This window comes from Mauremys reevesii, unplaced genomic scaffold (assembly GCF_016161935.1).
Source record: "Mauremys reevesii isolate NIE-2019 unplaced genomic scaffold, ASM1616193v1 Contig1, whole genome shotgun sequence".
NCBI classification, from domain to species: Eukaryota; Metazoa; Chordata; order Testudines; family Geoemydidae; genus Mauremys; species Mauremys reevesii.
The window spans coordinates 3,079,810-3,094,702 of record NW_024100715.1 but is presented as its reverse complement, the minus strand read 5'-3'; positions in this window follow the sequence as shown (position 1 = coordinate 3,094,702).

The following is a 14,893-nucleotide window of genomic DNA, read 5'->3' as shown; positions in this document are numbered from 1 at the left end:
GGCTTCATGAGCCAGGGCATTAGCGGGCAGGCTGGGTCCCCGAGGATGACTATAGGCATCTGCACATCCACAACAGTTATTTTGTGGTCCGGGAAGAAACTACCTTCCTGCAGGCGTCTAAACAGACCACAGTTCCTGAAAACACACGCATCATGATCTTTGCCTGGCCACCCGACGTTGATGTTGGTAAAATGTCCCCTATGGTCCACCAGTGCTTGCAGCACCATTGAAAAGTAGCCCAATTTCTCAGCAGCTGACTGTGGAAGAGGTGGACGATAAGGTGCGAGGAGGTGAAAACGGCCATAACTGCAGCGGGCTCCATGCTCGCAGTGCTGTGGCGTCCACGCTGTCACTGAGCAGAAAAGTGCACGAACAGATTGCCCGCAGGCGCTTTCAGGGAGGGAGGGCGTGATTGACGGTTCAATGATGACAGTTACCCAAAACCACCCTCGACACATTTTTTTCCCCCAGCAGGCAATGGGGGCTCTACCCAGTATTCCAATGGGCAGCGGGGACTGCGGGAACTGTGGGATAGCTTCCCACAGTGCACCGCTTCCAAAGTCAACGCTTGCCCCATTAGTGTGGACTCACAAAGTCGAATTAGTGTCCTTAGTGTGGATACACAAATTCGACTTCGTATGGTCGATTCCACAAATTCGACTTAAGTTGAATTGAACTACTCTTGTAGTGTAGACATACCCTTAGTCGCCAGAAGTCATTGCAAAACCTTGTGGTGCCATCAGGTTTGGGCACCAGCACGATTGGGCTGGACCACTGACTGTGGGATTCTTTGATGATCCCCAACTCCAGCATTTTTTTTACTTCTGCTTTTATTTCCTCTCTTTTGGCCGCTGGTATCCGATAGGGCCTCATTGTTATTCTGGCCCCAGGTTTCGTGACGATGTGGTGATATGCCTCGGTTGCTCGACCCGGTTTTGTCGAGAACACATCTTGGTTCCGGAAGATCTCAGACACCTCATTCTTCTGGTCTGGTGTTAAATCGGGAGACACTCTCACCTGTTTGGAAGGCTTGTTTTCCTGGGTTAGGTCTTTTCGGACAGTTATGCACGCCTCTTGTGCATGCCAGGGTTTCAGAAGGTTGATGTGATAAATCTGTTCTTGTTTTCGGTGTCCTGGCTGCCGCACCTTGTAGGTTACTTCCCCCACGGGTTCAACCACCTCATAGGGCCCCTGCCATTGGGCCAGAGGGTACCAACTTGCTTTCTGCCGTGGGTACCAACACCATCACCTGATCCCCTGGTTGGAACTGTCGGACTTTTGCCTGGCGATTGTAATGGGTTCTCTGGGCCTCCTGTGCCTTTTCCAAATGTTCCCGTACAATAGGGATGACCCGGGCTATCCGGTCTCGCATCTGTATTACATGTTCTATTATATTTCTCCCCTCATTGGGTTTCTCTTCCCAGATCTCTTTGGCAATATCTAGTATGCCACGGGGGTGACGCCCCTATAATAACTTGAAGGGGGGAAACCCAGTTGAGGCCTAAGGTACCTCCTGGATAGCGAACATAAGATAGGGTAGTAGGGTGTCCCAATCCTTCCCGTCCCGACTTACCACCTTCCGTATCATAGCTTGAGGGTTCGGTTAAACCTTTCTACCAACCCATCAGTCTGCGGATGGTAGACTGAAGTTCTCAGGGTATGTATATGGAGCAGCGTACAGAGGTCCTTCATTAGCTTTGACATAAATGGGGTTCCTTGGTCTGTTAATATCTCCTTTGGTAGCCCCACTTGGGCAAAGATCCCCACCAGCTCTTTGGCTATCGTTTTAGAGGCTGTGTTCCGCAGGGGGACGGCTTCTGGGTAGCGAGTAGCATAGTCCAAAACAACACGTATATATTGGTGGCCCCGAGCCGTCTTCTCCAGGGGTCCCACTAGGTCCATGGCTATTTGCTCAAAGGGGACCTCTATGATGGGAAGTGGTACTAAAGGTGCCCTCAGGTGGGAACGGCACCTGTGCAGCTGACACTCTGGGCAGGACGCACAGTACCTCCGCACTTCTTCATGTACTCCGGGCCAGAAGAACCGTCACAGGATTCGTGCCAGGGTCTTCGCTACCCCCAAGTGCCCCCCAAAAAGATGACTATGAGCAAGACTTAACACAGCGTTCTGGTGTTTTTGAGGTACTAGGATCTGCTGTACCTTCTGCCCCTGTACTGGTGCAACCTGGTATAAGAGATTCTTCTTCATTATGAAGTAGGGTCCTGGTCCCTGGGTTTTCCCTTCCACGGGGACCCCATCTATTTCAGTCACCTCCTTTCTAATGTTGTCGTACCTTGGGTCTTCAGCCTGGTCCCGTCCAAAATTTCCTCTCCTGGGGCTAATCTGCCCAAGATCTAGGGGCCTCTAGGGATCTCTGTTGCCTCTACTGGTTCAGAAGCATTAGGGTTGGGGTCAGACTCGAGTGCTTCTCCCTCCTGGGTGGCCTCCTTTTCAGCTGCTCGGGTCCGCCTACCTACGAGAGCGACCCTCTGGCTTTGAGTCAGTATTCGGGTTCCCAAGGAGCTGCTCTCCTTTCCCTTTTTGACTTTCTACCCTGTCTGGATATGGAAAATAAATCTGGGGATATTTCAGAGAAGACTGGGGGTTGACAGTCACTGTGGAGGCCTCACTAACTTCAGGGTTCCCCTTTTCCTCCAATCCTCCTACTGGGAGTAAGTCTCCAAACCCTGGGAAGTCCCTCCCTATGAGCCCCAGGTATGGGAGTTTAGGGACTACACCTGCTGCTACCTCAGTAGTGTTCCCCTGAATCTCGAGTTTTACTGGGATGGTGGGGTAATAACCAACTGTCCCATGGACACATGTTATCCCCATACACTTAGCCCGCAGCAGCTGACTACACTTCACGAGCTTCCCCGAGACAAGCGTGATAGCACTCCTCAAATCAACCAGTGCCGTGGTCTCTGACCCATTTAGTTTCACTGGTCTGGTGTACATATGTGGGCTTAGTGAGACCCCCACAAGGTGGATTAGGGAGCCTGGGTCTGCCCAGTTCCCCAGGTTACACTGCATAGGCTCCTCCGCATTGGGACACTGTGCAGCTATATGTCCCCACTCCCCGCAGGCATAACATCTGTATGGGGCCCTAGGCATTCCCCGGTCTCTTGGTTTGGGCAATCTAACATCACGATCCTCTTCTCCCTCAGTGCTCCGACTCTTTGTGGCTTCTGGTGGGCCTTCAGCCCCTCTCTGACTGGGCCACCTGGGCTCTCCTGGTGGCCCAGTCACCCGAGCTCTAGGGCTTGGTGCTGCTAGTTTAACCTGGGGTGCCTCTTCCTTAACTGGTCGGGTCAGCTCCCTCGCTGTCCTTCACCTTTCTATGATGAGGTTCATGACAACCTCATCATAGGTGGAGGGTTCGTTCTGGCTTACCCAGGCACGGAGGTCTGGCGGTAGCCCCCTCATGTATCGCTCGATGACCAGAACCTCTAGTATCTCATCCGGACTCCAGGACTCCGTTCGCAACCACTTTCGTGCGAGATGGATGAGGTCATACAATTGGGACCACAGGGTTTTGTATTCCTGGTACCTCCACTCATGATACCGCTGGGCCCACACTGTGGTCATTACCCCAGATCTGGCCAGGATCTCTGCTTTCAGCTGGGGGTAGTCTGCTGCAGCCTCTTCAGGCAGATCATAGTAGGCCTTCTGGGCCTCCCCACACAGGAATGGGACGAGGATGCCAGACCACTGATCTTGAGGCCAGGCCTCCCGTAGGGCTGTTCTCTCAAAGGCCAGGAGGTAGGCCTCTACATCATCCTCCCATGTCATTTTCTGCAGCCAATGGCTGGCCCGTATGATCTGCGTCCCATCATGGCCGTGGGTCAGCTCTGTAAGGGTCTTTACCTGGTTTACCAGTTCCCGCAACATAGCTCAGTCTTGAGAAGCCTGGTCCATCAGCAGGTGATTAGTCTCTTGCTGCAGCCGCACTGCCTCCTGTTGGGCGGCTGCCTGGACACGGGTAGCCTCCTGCTGGGCCGCCGTAGTTTGTATCAATGCCCGCACTAAGTCATCCATTGTGGTGAAAAAAAAACCCTCTACTTTTTTTTGGTTTTTAAATCACCCTCCTTCTTCTGTCGTGCTGTGCACACCAAAATCCCATTCCTGACACCAATTGTGACAAAGTTCCTCCTCTACCTTGGTGGATCCTGTACTTATTGGCAGATTTGCTCACCTCAGTGATCTTCCCCACAGTCTGAGTCATCTCCTCCTGTGTGTGATCAGGAGTTGGGAGGTTTGGGGGGAACCCGGGCCCACCCTCTACTCCAGGTTCCAGCACAGGGCCCTGTGTATTGCAGCTGTCTATAGTGCCTCTTGTAACAGCTGTGTGACAGCTACAACTCCCTGGGCTACTTCCCCATGGCCTCCTCCAAACACCTTCTTTATCCTCACCACAGGATCTTCCTCTTGGTGTCTGATAATGCTTGTACTCCTTAGTCCTCCAGCAGCACACCTCTCCCTCTCAGCTCCTGGTGCCTCTTGCTCTCAGCTCCTCACACTCATTTCCTCTCCTCTGGCTCCCCTTGGCCTGACTGGAGTGAGCTCCTTTTTAAGCCCAGGTGCCCTGATTAGCCTGCCTTGATTGGCTGGAGGTGATCTAATCAGCCTGTCTGCCTGAATTGGTTCTAGCAGGTTCCTGATTACTCTAGTGCAGCCCCTGCTCTGGTCACTCAGGGAACAGAAACCTCTTTCTCCAGTGGTCAGCAGATCTCCCGTCTACTCCTCTGCAGTAGAGGGTAGGAGGGAGAGGGCTGCTGCTGCTGTTCCTGCTGGGTGCTGGGCCCTCGCTGCTGCTGCTGCTATTACTGCTCTAGCTACTCCCCTGGCCGGGCTAGACACCGCCACCCACCCCCTTTCTCTGCTATCTGCTTGCTGGCTGGCTAGTAGATTCTGCCCCACCCCAGTTGCTGCTGTTACTCCACCTACAGCCCCTTGGTGGCGGGGGGGGGGGCGGGGGTGGCTGGCTGCTCCCCAGAGGAGGGGAGTGAGGGATCCCAGCTCCAGCCCTTGTTACTGAGGACACCACCACCATCACCATCTGAGCAGGGTCCCTCCTGCCTGGCCACCAGACCATCACCTGGAACTTCTGGAGCCGCTTTGTTTGCTACTGGGTAGCTGCTGGCGCCCCAAGGGGGAAGGAGGAGGAGGGGAAGAAGAGTGCTGCCTGTTGCTGGAGGACCACGTAGAAACTCTGAAGACCACCGTGGAGGGGGCACTAAAGGACTGAGTATTTTTCGGACTGTGCTCTTGTGGTGGGGGTTTGGACTGTGTCTGTTGGGACACCAGGGGTGTGGCATGGAGCCTGCCCCCGGTTCATCCGTGTCCCCCTTCGCCCCCACCACCATCGTTGCCCCCTCCACCACCCCTGCTGGCTGTTTTCCTTCTGCTTCGGCCTCCTGCCTCTGGGACTGTGCTGCTCGCCTGGCTCACCACGCCCACTTCCACCATTTGGGCCTGCAGCAGCAGCACCCACCCATTGACTTTTTGCACAAGTGCTCATGGGCGCACCCCCTAACCCCACCCCCTTGGCCTGGCCCCCTCTCCTTTGCCACATTTGTCTGCCCCACTCATTTCCCTCTGTGGCCCTGATTGTCCTGCCCCAGCCCTGCGGCTAGCCCCGTGGTCCCTCTGCCCTGTTCCTAGCTCAACCTTCCCCCCACCCAGCCCTGTGATCCCCCAGCCCTGATTGGTCCCACCCCTCGTGCACCCATGCCCCCTCCCATGCGCTTGTGCCCTTCCCCCGTTTGAGTTTGCCCCACTCACCCCCCTATGCTATTAGCCCCCTGATCCCCTAGTGCAGCTAGAGGAGCCGGAATTCCCCTCTGGGTCGGTGACCTGCCGCCCTCCCGCCCCTGGGACCGTGATTGCTCCCCACGCCCCGTTAGCCTTCCCGTTCTGGCACCCTCCTCCCCTGCCTGCAGCCTAGCGAGGAGGGGTGGTTGCCTCCTTTCCCTCCCCTCCCCCCACTGTTTGTCCCCCTCCCCACTCTTGTTATGGTGGGGACGCGGCAGGGGAGACCCCTTGCGATACTCCCACCGCCCCTCCTCCAGAAGCACCATGTCCATTCCCCAGGCCTCTACCTTGACCGCCGTTGCCGGTCCACCTGCCACCGCCCCCGCTGGGGCACCGGCAGCGGCGAGTACCGGGGAGACCTCCGCTGCTGCCACGTCCCTCGCCCCTTCCGATTCGGGGTGGAGCCCCCCCAGCCGGCGGGAAAGGTTGGGGTGGGAAAAAGGGTAAGGGCCCCACTAAAAAGGCCAAGCCCTCCATGGTGGGGACTACCGCAGCCCCGCTACCGGCCGCGGCATCCCTCCCCACTGTTCCCTCCACCAGCTCTGCGGGTGTCCCTCCCCCGGCCCCCAGGACGTACGCCCAGGTGGCGGCAGCCCGCCCGCCTGCCGCTGCTCCTCCGACCGCCACTTCCATTACCATCTATAGCGGCCGGGGCCCCTTCCCCACATTGACCAGGAAGCACGGTGTCCGTTGCCTCCTGGTGCCCGCCTCGCCCCACATGGAGACCTACGTGTGGGCGTTGGCGAGGGTGGTGGGGTGGGGCCCACGGCCATCGTGGCGGCCTCCAAAATTTACGGGAAGGTAGTTTTCTTCCTGGCATCGGAGGCCGCCTCCCAGGAGGCGGTAGAGACGGGTCTGGCGGTGGGGGGCGTGTTCGTGCCCCTGGAGCCCTTGGAAGACCTGAGGGTCCACTTGATCCTGACCTCCGTCCCTCCCTTCCTGCCCAATGCCGCCCTGCTGCCCGCCCTTTCCGCCCTGGGGCGCCCTATCTCCGTCATCAGCCCTCTCCCGTTGGGCTGCAAGGACCCCGCCCTCCGTCACATCCTCTCGTTCCGCCGGCAGGTGCAGCTTCAACTACCGCCGGCGGTGCGTGATGGAGAGGTGCTCGAGGGGTCCTTTCTGGTCCCCTACCAGGGAGCCCGCTACCAGGTGCATTATTCGACAGGGGAGGCCCGGTGCTACCTCTGCCGGGCGATGGGGCACGTCCGGAGGGACTGCCCCTTCGCCCGGCACGGAGGAGCGTCTGGGACCCCTGAACCCCGGCAAGGCGCCAGCCCTGTCACCGCCGATGCCCCTGGCTGCCCGGCACCCAAAGCTGCCCCTCCTCCTTCTCGGTCCACCGCTGTGGAGGAGGGTGCGGCGGAGATATCGCTGGGTGTGGGAGAGGGCCTGCCCCAGGGATACTCCTCCCTCGTTCCTGTTGCCCCTCCATTGCCTCCCCGAGTCTCTGAGCCATCGCCCTTGCCCCCAGACCCGACCCCTGTTAGACAGCCCCCGGATGATGCCATGGAGGGCTGGTCCTTAGTGCAGGGGAAGTGGGACAAGCGGAAGGCTCGGGCCCCATTACATTCTTCGGATTCGGAGACCCCCCGGAAGAACAGGAAGGGGGGCACCGATGACGAGCCTTCCGCCTTGCCCCCTGACGACGCCCATTTTGTGGTGCCGGCTGGGGATACCATGGCAGCACCGGAAAGTAACACCGCTCCTCCTCCGGGGGTCCCTTCCCGTGGAAGCCCCCGAGGAAGCCCCTCTCGCCCCCTTACCATCCAATGCCCCTGTGAGCACTGAGGTGGGCGTCGCTTCAGGTGCTGGTGGGGAGGGTCCCAGGGTGGCGGACGGCGATCTCCCCTCCATCTACGAGGAGATCGAGGCCCTGGGTCTGACCCCGGTCACGCAGGGGGAGGACGACCCTTTGCCAGTGGGCCTCGATCTGAGCGACCTCACCTCGGTCCCCCTGTCTCTGTGTTCCTTTCTCCAGACTGCTGCTTCTGCTCCCACCTCTGAGGGTCCCCTGGGGTCTTCCATCAGCCCAGCTGCAGGTGGCACCCTGCTGACGGCCGCCGAGCCCATTGAGGCAATGGCCGGTGCCCCACTGCCTGGACCCGATTCCCAGGGAGTGTCCCTCTTGGGTGTGGGGCAACCGACCTTCTTCCTGGACGGAGACCCCATTGCTGACCATCCATCTCCGGATGCTGTGGCTGCCGCACCTGCCACAGTGGCTGAGCCCAGCATCGTTGAGGGTCCCCTTCCTGTTCCCCGGATCCCTGAGCCTGACCACGAGGGGCCACCTTCCTGCGGCCCAACTATTGAGGCTCAGGATCCTGCCTCTGCCCCTCCCCCCGATTCTCTTCCTGATCCCACCCCTACTCCTGACCCCTGCCCTATCCCTGATGCCGGCCCCGTCCTTGTCCCCTCCCGTGGTGCCATTGCCTCCCCTGGGGGTATTCCCCAGGGAGCGGCCTTAGAAATTTTTCCTTGTCCCGACCCACCAGGGGCTGCTGTTCTCCTTCCACTGCCCCCTGTTGAACCGGGGAGCGGGGCAGGCTGCGTGGCATCGGCCCATCGGACGCCATGTTGAGGGTCTGCCCCCTGCCTGCCCGTCTCGGTGGGCCACAGGGCTGTGATGGGGGCCCCACTGGGGGATGGTCGTCGATCCGTTACCCCGCCCCTCCTTGCACTGAGGGAGGAGCTGAGGGAGTTCCTGGAGGACGTCCGTGGCTCCCGTAATAAGGTCCAACTTGCGCTCCAGCAGTGGGGGTATTTCCATCTGATCCTCCGGGCCGTGAGGGCCCTCATGGGGGGAAGGCAAGAGGACCGGAAAGCAGGCTGCCGCAGCCTACCAGCAGGTCCGCCTCTTCCGTGACTCTTTACTCACCTACGGGGTTGGTCACGGATTGCTGCGCGGCCCGACAGAGGCCATGGGCGTGTCTGCCGGCGAGGATCCCCCCACCAGCCCTCCTCATGGCACCGATCATCTTTGCCACTTTGAACACCCGGGGCTGTAGGATGGGTCTCCGCAGGAGCCAGGTGCTCTCCTTCCTTCGGGAGGGAGGGTACTCTGTGGTTTTCCTGCAGGAGACCCAACGGATCCAGCTGCTGAAGCTAGCTGGCGGCTGGAGTGGGGGGACAGGGTCTACTTTAGCCACCTCTCGGTTCGCTCGGCCGGAGTGGCGACCCTGTTCTCCCCTGACCTACGGCCCGAGGTGCTGGGGGTCGCTGAGGCTGTGCCGGGCCGCCTGCTGCACTTCCGGGTCCGTACGGAGGGGCTTGTGGTTAATCTTGTCTACGCCCCGACATTGGGCCCGGAGAGGTTGCATTTTTATCAGCAGGCGTCCGCCTTCCTCGGCTCCCTGGATCCTCGTGAGTGCCTGGTCCTGGGCGGGGACTTTAACACCACCCTCAAGGAATGGGACCACTCGGGGACCGAGCAGTGCCCGACCGCCGCGGACGTCCTCCAGGAGATCATCAAACGCCACTCCCTGGTGGACGTCTGGCGCGACCACCACCCGGCCGATGTCTCCACGTTCACCTTCGTCCGGCTGGACCGCATTTACCTGTCACGTTTCCACCTTTCACGAGCCCACTCCTCGAGTGTTTGGCCGGCCCCCTTTTCGGATCACCACCTTGCCACCGTGACGGCCTTTCTCTGTGCGGAGAGGCTGGGGCCGGCCTATTGGCACTTTAACAACAGCATGCTGGAGGACGCGGGCTTCGTGGCATCCTTCCAGAAGTTCTGGCTGGCCTGGCAAGGGCAGAGGTGCGCCTTTCCCTCGGTGTGGCGGTGGTGGGACCTGGGGAAGGTGCGCGCCCGGCTCTTTTGCCGCGACTACACCCGGGCGCCAGCCGACGGAGGGATGCGGCAATAGAGCACTTGGAACGGGAGGTCTTGGAGCTGGAGAGGCGTCTGGCCGCCAGCCCCGAGGATCCATCCCTCTGCGGTGCGTGCCGGGAGAAGCGGGAGGAGCTCCGGGCCCTCGACGACCATCGGGCCCGGGGCGCCTTTGTTCGATCCCATATCCACCTCCTTCGGTAGATGGATCATGGCTCCCGCTTCTTCTACGCCCTGGAGAAAAGGAGGGGGGCCAAAAAGCACGTCACCTGCCTCCTGGCGGAGGACGGCACCCCTCTCACAGATCCGGTGGAGATGTGTGGGAGGGCCAGGGCCTTCTACACGACTCTTTTCTCCCCGGATCCGACCGATCCTAACGCTTGCAAAGTGCTCTGGGACGGACTCCCGACGGTCAGCGCGGGTGACCGGGACTGGTTAGAGCTGCCTCTCACTCTGGCCGAGTTCTCGGAAGCCCTCCGTCGCATGCCCACCAATAAATCTCTGGGCATGGACGGGCTGACCGTGGAGTTCTACCGCGTGTTCTGGGACGTCCTCGGCCCAGACCTAGTCACCGTCTGGGCCGAGTTTTTGCAGGGCAGGGTCCTCCCTCTCTCATGCAGGCGAGCTGTGCTTGCCTTATTGCCGAAGAGGGGAGACCTCTGCGACTTACGGAATTGGCATCCCGTCTCACTCCTCAGCACGGACTACAAAATCGTTGCCAAGGCCATCTCGATGCAGCTAGGGTCCATGCTGGCGGACGTGGCCCACCCGGACCAGACCTACACCGTCCCGGGCCGCATGATATTTGATAACCTGTATCTGGTCTGGGACCTTCTGGAATTAGGGTGTAGGGATGGTCTGTCATTCATCCTCTTGTCCCTGGATCAGGAGAAGGCGTTCGACAGGGTGGACCACGGGTATCGCCTGAGCACTCTGCGAGCGTTCGGCTTCGGACCCCAGTTTGTGGGTTTTCTCCAGGTGCTGTATGCTTCCACAGAGCGTCTGGTCAGGCTCAACTGGACCCTGACCAAGCCGGTCAGCTTCGGGCAAGGAGTACGGCAGGGGTGTCCCCTCTCGGGTCAGCTGTACGCTCTGGCGATTGAGCCCTTCCTCTGTCTCCTCCACAGGAGGCTGACGGGGTTGGTGCTTCGAGAGCCGGAGCTGTGGCTGGTCCTGTCAGCGTACGCTGACGATGTGCTCCTCGTGGTCCAGAACCCGGGCGACTTGGTGCGGGTGGAGGCTTGCCAGGCCATTTACTCAGCGGCCTCCTCCGCCCGGGTCAACTGGGTCAAGAGCTCTGGCCTGGTGGTCGGGGACGGGTGGCAGGCGAGCTCCCTCCCACCCGCGCTTCAGGCCATCCGGTGGAGCGCGGGTCCGCTGCTCTATCTTGGTGTTTACCTTTCTGTCTCCACCGGAGAACTGGCACGGTTTAGAGGGCGGGGTGAGGGCGTGGCTCCGGAAATGGACATGACTTCTCCGGTGCCTCTCTCTCTCCGGGGGAGGGCGCTGGTGCTGAATCAACTAGTCCTGTCCATGCTCTGGTACCGGCTCAACACCCTGGTCCCGGCCCCGGATTTCCTGGCCAACCTCCAAACGGCGGTTCTGGAGTTCTTTTGGCCAGGAACGCACTGGGTCTCTGCAGGGGTGCTCCACCTGCCCCTGGAGGAGGGGGGGCAGGGCCTGAAGTGCCTGCGCACTCAGGTCCACATCTTCCACCTCCAGGCCCTGCAGAGGCTCCTTTATGGTGCGGGTAGTCCGTCGTGGAGAGCACTGGCGCACGCCTTCCTCCGCCGCTTCCGAGGGCTCCGATACGACCGGCAGCTCTTTTATCTCCATCCGAGAGGTCTTCCGCGAGACCTTTCCAGACTGCCGGTCTTCTACCAGGACCTCCTCCGGACCTGGAAGCTCTTTTCAACGACCAGGTCCGTGGCAGCCACCGTGGGGGTTGATCTCCTCACGGAGCCCCTGCTACACAACCCCCAGCTCCGTGTGCAGGTGGCGGAGTCCCCCATGGTGCGCCAGAGGCTGGTCTTGGCGGGAGTCACCAGGGTTGGAGACCTCCTGGACTACGACCGGGGAGACTGGCTGGATCCCCTGACGCTCGCTCAGCGCATGGGGCTCTCCAGCCCTCGTACCCCCCGGCGCGTACTTCAGGAGGTGAAGGCCGCTTTACTGCCCGCTGCTCGAGTTTACCTCGACCGGGTCCTGCGAGAGGGCACGCCCCGCCCACCCTCCACCCCGGGCCCCGTGGACCTTTTTATCGGGCCCCTGCCCCATGGACCCAATCACCCCCCTCGCCCTTTCACTGCGAGCCGACTGCCCGATCTGCAGCCGGTTCTGTTCCAGACCGCGCCAAGGAAACATCTGTACACGCTCGTGCTCCACACTCTTTAGTACCTCACCCTCGCATCCCGCCCCGATACGAAATGGCGGGACCTCCTGCCACCTCTCGCAGGTGAGGAGCCCCGGTGGGCCAGCCTGTATTCTGCCCTGGTCCCGAGGCCCGCAGGGGATGTTGGTTGGCGGCTCCTTCATGGGGCCGTGAGCACGGGCGTGTACTTGGCGTGGTTTACCCCTGTCCCCAACACTTGCCCCTTTTGCGGCGTGAAGGAGACCCTGACACACGTTTATTTGGAGTGCGCCAGGTTGCAGCCCCTATACCGGCTCCTCTTGCATCTCCTATTGTGTTTTTGGTTGCACTTTTCCCCTCACCTGTTTATCTATGCACTCCCCATCCGTGGCCCCACAAAGTCACGGGATCTCCTTATCAACCTCCTCTTGGCCCTGGCCAAACTAGCCATCTACAAAACCAAGGAGAGGAGGTTGGCCGATGGGATTTCCTGCGACTGTGGGGCCTATTTCCGTTCCTCCGTCCGTTCACACATCCGGGCGGAGTTCCTCTGGGCGGCGTCCACTGGTTCCCTTGACTCCTTCGAGGAGCAGTGGGCGTTGTCTGGGGTTCTCTGCTCGGTGTCCCCCTCAGGTTCCCTTTGTTTAGCCCTATGACCTCACTCCCGATCCTGTTTTTTTTTTCCCATTGGTTGTCTCCTGTAATTAGTTAGTATCACAGACCTGTGGATCCTCCCCTTAGGCTGGGGGGAGGTCCTTTAGCAGTGGGTCGGCTTCACCCTCCAACTTCCTGGATACTAATAGGACCAGACTGCTGTACCCCACTGGCCTGGGTCTGTCACACAATATAATTCATTCTACTTTCACACCCCCTCACTCTCACAGATATTATGGAGCACAAGGCAAGCAGCCATAACAATGGGAATGTTGGTTGCGCTGAGGTCTAACCTAGTCAGCAAACAGCACCAGCGAGCTTTTAAGCGTCCAAAGGCACATTCTACCACCATTCTGCACTTGCTTAGCCTATAGTTTAACTGCTCCTTACTACCGTCCAGGCTGCCTGTGTATGGCTTCATGAGCCATGGGAGCAAGGGGTAGGCTGGGTTCCCAAGGGTAAGGATTGGCATGTCAACATCCCCAACAGTAATTTTCTGGTCTGGGAAGTAAGTTCCTTCTTGCAGCTGCCCGAACAGCCCGGAGTGCCTAAAGATGCAAGCATCATGCACCTTTCCCGGCCATCCCATGTTAATGTCAGTGAAATGTCCCTTGTAATCCGCTAGTGCTTGCAGCACCATTGAGAAGTACCCCTTGCAGTTTATGTACTGGTTGGTAAGGTGCTCCAGTGCCAAGACAGGGACATGGGTTCCATCTATCACCCCACCACAGTTAGGGAATCCTATTGCAGCAAAGCTGTCCACTATGACCTGCACATTTCCCAGAGTCACTACACTTGATAGAACATAAGTGATTGCTTTGCTATGTTACCGAAATATTGGGTCTGCCTAGCTGAGAGCCAATAACAGCTTGACAAGGATAAGGAAAAATGCTTTATTCTGCAGAAGAAAGGAGAGCTCTGTAATAGATACAGAAGACTCTACTGCACACAAGCTTCACAAGCTTTTTATACACTTTCAGACAAAGACCATACCATGTCAACACTTCATTGGTGGTTACCGAACCCTGTAAAACCGTTATCTGGTCAGGAAAAACTGGCTTGGAGCAGGATTTTTTCTGCTTTGTGGCAGAAAAAAAGCTAGTTGAAAAGTTCAGGGTACTGTGTACGTGAGGTTTTTGGAGGCTTCTACCTCCACCTACTGGCCGTTCGCAAAACTATTAAAAGGGCGCGGGGGGGGGGGGGAGCACCAAATAGCTTTCACAGCTACTTGAATCAAAGCAGTTCCCACAGTAGATTTTCCCACTTCAAATTGATTCCCGACTGACCGGTAGCTATCTGCATTGCAAGCTTCCACAGGACTATCGCCACGCTCTTCTCAACTGTTAGGGCAGCTCTCATCTTGGTATTCCTGTGCTTCAGGGTGGCGGAAAGCAACTCACAAAATTCAAGGAAAGTGCCCTTATGCATGTGAAAGTTTTGCAGCCACTGTGAATCATCCCATCCCATATACAGTCCCACCAGTCTGTGCTTGTTTGCCGAACCCAGAATCAACGTTCCACTGTATCAACCAGCCCCACTGCCGCCATGATGTCCCAATTGCCACAGCTCGTGCTTTCAGGAACATCTGTGTCCATGTCCTCCTCACAATCAGACTTGTGCTGGAGTCTCTTAGCCAGGTTCTGCACATACTGCAGGATAATGCGTGAGGTGTTTACGATGCTCACAGCAGCAGCGGTGACAGTGAGCTATGCGGGCTCCATGCTTGCCGTGCTATGGCATCTGCATGGGTAACCCAGGAAAAAAGGTGCAAAATGATTGTCTGATGTTGCTTTCATGGAGGGAGGGAGGGGAGACTGAGGTCATGTACCCAAAACCATCTGTGACAATGTTTTTGCCCCATCAGGCATTGGGAGCTCAACCCAGAATTCCAATGGGCAGTGGAGACTGTGGGAACGCTACTCATATTGCACCGCTCTGTAAGTTGATGCTAGCGACGGTAGTGAGGACGCACTCCACTGACTTAGTGCATACATACCTAATCGACTGTATAAAATCGATTTATAGAGGTCGACTTCTATAAAATCGACCTAATTTCATAGTGTAGACATGCCCTTAGAGACTACAACTTCCAAGATGCCTTGGGGGAAAGACTGAGCCATTTCCTCTCTCGGGGGTGGAAGTATTTTGTGTTGGCAAAAGTCATTTACACTGCCTGACTTACCTGTGTGGCTAACAGCTGTGTAGTGTAGACAAAGCCTGAGTTTTTGTCTACACTGGCACTTGGCAAA